This window comes from Nicotiana tabacum, chromosome 23 (genome assembly GCF_000715075.1).
Source record: "Nicotiana tabacum cultivar K326 chromosome 23, ASM71507v2, whole genome shotgun sequence".
Classification (NCBI taxonomy): domain Eukaryota; kingdom Viridiplantae; phylum Streptophyta; class Magnoliopsida; order Solanales; family Solanaceae; genus Nicotiana; species Nicotiana tabacum.
The window spans coordinates 118,203,228-118,209,446 of record NC_134102.1 but is presented as its reverse complement, the minus strand read 5'-3'; positions in this window follow the sequence as shown (position 1 = coordinate 118,209,446).

Sequence of the window (6,219 nt, the reverse complement as noted above, 5' to 3'; positions counted from 1 at the left end):
TATTGCTCAACAAATAATGAATGCAGGTACAACCAATTAATCAAGTCCTTCAAATATAAATCTTTCACCTATAACTTTTTTTAAATAAAAATCTTTTGAATATAATCATTTCCAATAAATATATTTTGAATATACTTCCTTCAAATAAATATCTTTCAAATATAATTCTTTCAAATAAATATCTTTCGAATATAATTCTTTGAAATAATATTTTGAATATAATTCTTTCAAATAAAAGTCACCACGTGACACCTCATTTCATAATCATATGATACGGGTCTCAGCCCACTTTTATATTTTTTGTAACACGGGCCTCAACCCACTTTCATATTTGCACGGCACCTCGTGCCCATATTTCTATAACAACTGCACGGACAACTCACGTGTCAAAAATATCAATATATAAAAATCTACACGATCAATTTATTTTAGAAATAGTTTGTGTGAAGAAAATGACATTACACTTAAATTAAAGCATCAGATAAACTACTGATTTGGATGTAAAACTTATTAATTTAAAACATAATAGTAATTTCTTTTATTTAAAACAACTCAATCATAGAAAATCAGTAAAAACCAAAAATATAAATCTTAGAGGCTCGGACTAAAAAGCCAAACCCAACACACTACAACAAGGAGCACAAAACACATAATAATAAAGTCAACTAGTACATCACGGAAGAAGACAAGAATTTACATATTAAATGAAACAAAATCATCAAAGACAAGAACATAATTAAAGTAATATCAACAGGGCACTCCTCTCATTCCGCCTCGTAGTCCTAAATCATAAATAAATTCACAATATTTCATTTTCTTATATCACCACGGGAGCCTTCATATTTAATTTTAAAGAATTAATTTTTCCGAAAATAGCATCCTGCGTTTTAGCCACCCTTATCACACCGCATAACTTCTAGTAGCTCCCCCACTAGCCACGCGTTTTAAGCCACTCTTATCTCACCACATACCTCTCAACACCCTGACCTTATATCACCGCATACGTATCAATATCACTATATTTCACAAATCGCACCTCAAGTGCCCAAATATCACAGTATAATACTGTCACGACCCAAATTCCCCTCTGTGTGACGTCGTGACAGCACCTAGTCTCTACAACTAGGTAAGCCTACCATTTGTGAAATAATGAATGAAAACATAAATTTAACCAGCTATTCAAAAATACACAACAATCCTAAAACCCGAAACATCGTGAATCACAAGCTACAAAAGGAAAATCTAATATCTCTATACAACAGAGTCTATCAAAAGAAAAATACAGAAGATAATGGACATGTGGAATAGTAGAAGGGGACTCCGAGGTCTGCGGACGTGGCCGACATACCTTGAAGTCACCAAAGCTGTCCCGGCTCACTGATTGTGTGGCTGATAAGGAACACCTGGATCTGCACATGAAAGAAAACATGTGCAAGGAGTAGCATGAGTACACCACAATCGGTACCCAGTAAGTGCCAAGCCTAACCTCGGTCGAGTAGTGATGAGGTCAGGTCAGGGCCCTACTGGTATATATAATAATAAAGCAAGACAAGAATGAAATATCACAGTAAAATAAGGACTGAAATTTAACAAGGAGAATTCATAGAATGTAATAGTTCAGTACACAGAAATACAACAGAAGATCTCCCGAGATACCGTCTCGTAGTCTCAAACGTAAATGTGCAAGGGGATCTCCCAGAATACCGTTCCGTAGTCCCAAAGTAAATATGCAAAAAAGGGGAATCTACCGGAATAGCGTTCCGTAGTTCCAAAGTAAATATGCAATATAGGGGGATCTCCCGGAATACCGCTCCATAGTCCCAAAGTAAATATGCAGAGGGATCTCCCGGAATATCGTTCCGTAGTCCCAAAAGTAAATACGCAGCTCACACAATAGAATTAACAGCTACAAAACGAGATCCTACAATTTAGACTAAGTACAAGTCAAGGAAAAACAGAAAATCAACTAGGCATACTTCACAAAGTTCAATTAAGCAGCTAAATCACATAGACATGCGATATTAGACAAAACAGAATAGCTACACATATTGGGATAGCTCAATTAAGAATGAAGACATGCTAATGCTCATTTAAAAGGTATAACTCAATTTAAAAGAAGAACAGATTACTACTCCGTAAAATAAATCGGGGTTTTTACAACAATTAGCCTGTGTACGTACTCGTCACCTCACGTACACGGCGCTCACATATCAAAACATTATAAATCCTACGGGGAGTTCCCTCACATAAGGTTAGGCTAGCCACTTATCTAGAACCAAGCTCAATCAATTGGTAAGAATGCCTTTCCCACGAATATCTAGCTATCAGTGGCCCAAATCTAGCCAAAATCAATTACATATCATAAATACAATCATAATAGACTCATCTAATTAATTAAATCAATACTTTAACAAAACTTCTGAAATTCGCCCTAAAAAGTCAACCCAGGCCCACGTCTCGGAATCGGGCAAAAATCACAAAATCCTAAAGCCCATTCACTCACGATTCTAACCATATAAAATTTACTAAAATCCGACACCAAACGGTCCTTCAAATCCTCAAATCAAACTTTCCAAATCCCTAGTCTCAAACTCCCAAATTCCACCTTAAATACACACTAACTAGGTGGAAAAATAAATAGGGAAGCAAGATTATTGATCAAGAAAAGCACAAGGGACTTACCTCAAGATATCTCTCGAAAATGCTCAAAAATATCGCCCTAAACCGAGTTTGCAAAGTCCAAAATGACAAAAATTGCGAAGCCCTTCGGTTTTAAGCACTGCCCAGGAATTTCCGCACCTGTGGAGCCTGGGCTCGCACCTGCAGGTGCGCTTGTGCGAAAAATGACCGCTTCTATGGAAATCACTTGCCCCTCCACCTCCGCACCTGCGATGAAAGGGCCGCACCTGCGCGTGCGTGCCTGTGGAAATCCTGTCCGCTTCTGCGGTCTAACTTTGCACCTGCGGTCAGCCTTGTGCATCTGCGTGCATCGCAGATGCGGTTCCTCCCATGCACTTGCGACCCTTGACCAATCCACCCATTCCGCTTCTGCGCCACTTTGCTCGCACCTTCGGGCAGACTTGCGCATGTGCGATTACACCAGAACCAGCCCAGCGCTGGAAAATCTTCCAAGTCCAAAAATAATCCGATTACCATTCAAAACACACCCGAGGCCCCCAGGACCTCAACCCAATACACCAACAAGTCCTAAAACACCATACAAACTTAGTCTATCCCTCAAATCACATTAAACAATGCTAAAAGTACGAATCATCCTCCGATTCAAACTTAAAATTTTCCAAATTTGACAACCGATGCCGAAACCTATCAAACCACGTCCGATTGACCCCAAATTTTGCACATAAGTCATATTCAAAATTACGGACCTATTCCAACTTTCGGAATCAGAATCCGACCTCGATATCAAAATTTCCACTACCGGTCCAAATCTCAAAAAATTGACTTTCGCCATTTCAAGCTTAAATAAGCTACGAACCTACAAAACACTTTACGGACACGCCCCTAAGTCCAAAATCACCTAAAGGAGATAACAGAACTGATATAACTTCATTCTTGAGTCGTCTTCACATAGTTCCGACTATAGTTCAAATCTTAAGGCTTAAATCTCCATTTAGGGACTAAGTGTCCCAAAATACTACAAAAACCAAGACGAAACTTCCCGGCAAGTCACAATAGTAGAAATAGATATGGGAGAAGCAGTTAAAAAGGGATCGGGGCTATAACTCTCAAAATGACCGGCCGGGTCGTTACATCCTTCCCCTCTAAAAACAATCGTTCGTCCTCGAACGAGGATAAAGACATACCTGAAGTGGTGAAAAGATGAGGGTAACGGCTGTGGATATCATGCTCGGTCTCCCAAGTCACCTCCTCGACCGGCTAACCCCTCCCCTGAACCTTCATGGAAGCAATGTTCTTTGACCTTAGCTTTCTGACCTGTCTTTCTAAAATAGCCACTGGCTCCTCAACATAAGATAGGTCCTTGTCGAACTAGACTGAGCTGAAATCCAATAATTGGGACGGATCATCGTGATACTTCCGGAGCATCGCAACATGAAATACAAGATGAACTCCTGCTAGTCTGGGAGGTAGGGCAAGCTCATAAGCAACTTCCCCAACTCGTCGCAACACCTCAAAGGGACCAATAAACCTTGGGCTCAGCTTGCCCCTCTTTTCGAACCTCATAACGCCCTTCATAGGCTAAACCCGGAGCAAGACCCTCTCTCCACCCATGAATGCAACATCGCAAACCTTCCGGTCCGTGAAACTCTTCTGTCTAGACTGGGCTATGTGAAGTCTATCCTAAATCACCTTAACTTTCTCCAAAGCATCCAGAATCAAGTCCGTACCCAATAATCTGGCCTCGCTCGGTTCGAACCAACCTATTGGAGACCGACACTGTCTACCATACAGAGCCTCATACAGTTCCATCTAAATGCCGGACTGATAACTATTATTGTAAGCAAACTCTGCAAGTTGCAAAAACTGGTCCCAAGCACCGCCAAAATCTATCACACAAGCACGGAGCATATCCTCTAGTATCTGAATAGTCCGTCCGTCTGAGGGTGCAATGTTGTGCTTAACTAAACTCGAGTACCCAACTCATGTTGTACAGCCCTCCAGAACCGTGATGTAAACTGCATACCTCGGTCAGAGATGATAGATACTGGTACGCCATTAAGCATGACGATCTCGCGGATATAAATTTGAGCCAACTGCTCGGAAGAATAGGTAGTCATCACAGGAATCAAATGAGCCGACTTGGTCAGCCTGTCTACAATCACCCAAACTACATCAAACTTCCGTTGAGTTCGTGGAAGCCCAACAACAAAATCCATCATGATCTTCTCCCATTTCCACTCTGGAATATCTAACTTCTGAAGCAATCCACCTAGTCGTTGGTGGTCATGTTTTACCTGCTGGCAATTCAAACATCGAGCCACATAACTCTACTATATCTTTCTTCATTCTCCTCCACCAGTAATGCTGTCTCAAGTCCTGATACATCTTTGCGGCACCCGGATAATAGAGTACTGCGAACTGTGATCCTCCTGGAGAAACAACTCATGCAAACCATCTACATTGGGCACACATAGCCTGTCATGCATCCTCAATGCACTATCATCTCCAATAGTGACCTCCTTAGCATCACCGTGCTGGATAGTGTCCCTAAGGACAAGCAGATGGAGGTCATCATACTGACGCTCCCTGATACGATCATAAAGAGAAGACCGAGAGACCACACAAGCCAACACTCTACTCGGGTAAGAAATATCCAATCTCACAAACGGGCTGGCTAAGGCCTGAACATCCAATGCCATGGGCCTCTCTACTGCTGGTAGATATGCTAAGCTCCCCAAACTCTCTTCCCAACGACTCAAAGCATCGGCTACCACATTGGGCTTCCCAGGGTGGTACAAAATGGTGATATCATAATCCTTAAGTAGATCCAGCCACCTCCGCTGACGCAAGTTAAGATCTTTTTGCTTAAACAGATGCTGCAACCTCCAATGATCAGTGTAAATCTCCCAAGGAACACCGTACAAATAATGCCTCCAAATCTTCAAGGCATGAACAATAGCTGCTAACTCAAGGTCGTGGACAGGATTGTTCTTTTCATGTACCTTCCGCTGTCTGGACGCGTAGGAAATCACCCTACTGTCCTGCATCAACACCGCGCCGAGACCAATCCGCAATGCTTCACAATATACAGTATAAGACCCCGAACATGTAGGCAATACCAATACTTGGGCTATAGTCAAAGCTGTCATGACCTTCTGAAAGCTCTCCTCACATTCCTCTATCCACCTGAATGGAGCACCTTTCTGGGTCAGCCTGGTCATATGTGCTGCAATAGATGAGAATCCCTCTACAAAGCGATGGTAATACCCCGCCAGACGAAGAAAACTCCAGATCTCTATAGCTGAGGACGGTCTGGGCCAACTCTGCACTGCCTCGATCTTTTTCGGGTCCACCTGGATCCCATCACTCGATACTATATGACCCAAGAATGCTAGTGTGTCTAGCCAAAATTAACACATATAATCTCTTTTCTCTCAAAGTCTGAAGCGCAGTCCTCAGGTATTTCTCATGATCCTCCCGACTCCGGGAGTATACTAGAATGTTGTCAATAAACACAATGACGAATGAGTCAAGATAAGGCTGGAACACACTGTGCATCACGTGCATAAAAGCTGTTGG